Below are 1,845 nucleotides of genomic sequence, written 5' to 3'. Positions count from 1 at the left end.
TAACAAATAGGTTAGTTGAAACTGCAGTCATAAAATTTACAAATATAATTGTATATATAAGACTATGCAGTATGTTACAAACCTATAGCGCAACAATGTTGCTGTTTAAGGATTATGTGGTAAATAACACAAATGGCAGACCAGAGAGAGCAGCGGTAACAACAGTGACCCCTCGATGAGACAACAAGTCTCAATGTGTTGGAGTGGTGCTCCTGAGACAATATGACTAACTGGCTAATCTGAGTATACGTTATAATCTGAGTATGCGTTATGACAGCGTATGCTGTCAACATTTAGCAATGCAGGGCGGACATGATTCGCTGGGGACGATTTTATAAGTGTGCCGAAATAGGGGCCAATTTATGACTATGCGGGCAGACATGATTCGCTGTAGTGGATCATATCCACCCCACATCAATAAATGCCGAAAGCATACACTGTTGGCATAAAGAAATGCTTGTGCAATGAAGCCCCCTGCACATTCGCGGCCAATCAGCTGGCAGCAGGGGGTGTCAATCATCCCGATCGTATCTGATCAGGATGATTGCTGTTCGCCACTTCAGAGGTGGCGGACCAGTTAAGGAGCAACTGTCTTTGGACCGCTGCTTCTTAACTCTTGTTTCCGAGCGTGAAGGCTCATGCGGAAACTGCAGCATACGCTGCATAGTAAATATGCCCCATAGTGTTACACACACATACATCACACGCACACACATAGGGGCATATTTATTAAGCAGCGTATGCTGCTGAAATGTAAGTTTAGAAGCAGCGATCTTAAGAGATTGCGGACAGCAATCATCCCGATCCGATGCGATCGGGATGATTGACACCCCCAAATAGCAGCCGATTGTCCGCAAATGTGCACGGGGCAACATATCACTAGAAATGCTTGTGCAATTATAAATGCTGACAGTGTATGCTGTCGGCATTTAGCGATGTCGGGCGGCATCCGACATTTGTTAAAATGGCCACATAGAGTCACACACACATACACGCAGTTACACACACAAATACAGTCACACACACATACAGTTACGCTCACACCACATATAGAGTCACACATAAACTTACACAGTCACACCCACAAACTCACCCATAGGCAAAGTCACACACACATACACAGTAACACACAGTCAGCCACACATACAGTATCTCACAAAAGTAAGTACACCCCTCACATTTTTATAAATATTTTATTATATCTTTTCATGTGACAACACTGAAGAAATGTCACTTTGCTACAATGTAAAGTAGTAAGTGTACAGCCTCTATAACCATGTACATTTGCTGTCCCCTCAAAATAACTCAACGCACAGCCATTATTGTCTAAACCATTGGCAACAAAAGTGAGTACACCCCTAAGTAGAAATGTCCAAATTGGGCACAATTAGCCATTTTCCCTCCCCAATGTCATGTGACTCGTAAGTGTTACAAGGTCTTAGGTGTGAATGGGGAGCAGGTGTGTTAAATGTGGTGTTATCGCTGTTACACTCTCTCATACTGGTCACTGGAAGTTCAATATGGCACCTCATGGCAAAGAACTCTCTGAGGATATGAAAAAAAGAATTGTTGCTCTATATAAAGATGGCCTAGGCTATAAGAAGATTGCCAAGACCCTGAAACTGAGCTGCAGCATGGTGGGCAAGACCATACAGCGGTTTCACAGTACGGGTTCCACTCAGAACAGGCCTCGCCATGGTCGACCAAAGAAGTTGAGTGCACTATATGTATATAGTGTAAATTTATTATTATTCTGAGCAGGAATAATTGTGATTATAACATGTAATCAGAGTATCATATGTATTTATTTGCAATCAATGGATATTTTAAGAGCTGGGCCAGTTT

The sequence above is a fragment of the Bombina bombina genome, chromosome 11, assembly GCF_027579735.1.
Source record: "Bombina bombina isolate aBomBom1 chromosome 11, aBomBom1.pri, whole genome shotgun sequence".
Lineage (NCBI taxonomy): Eukaryota > Metazoa > Chordata > Amphibia > Anura > Bombinatoridae > Bombina > Bombina bombina.
The sequence above is the reverse complement of the archived record's forward strand: the minus strand, read 5'-3'. Positions refer to the sequence as shown.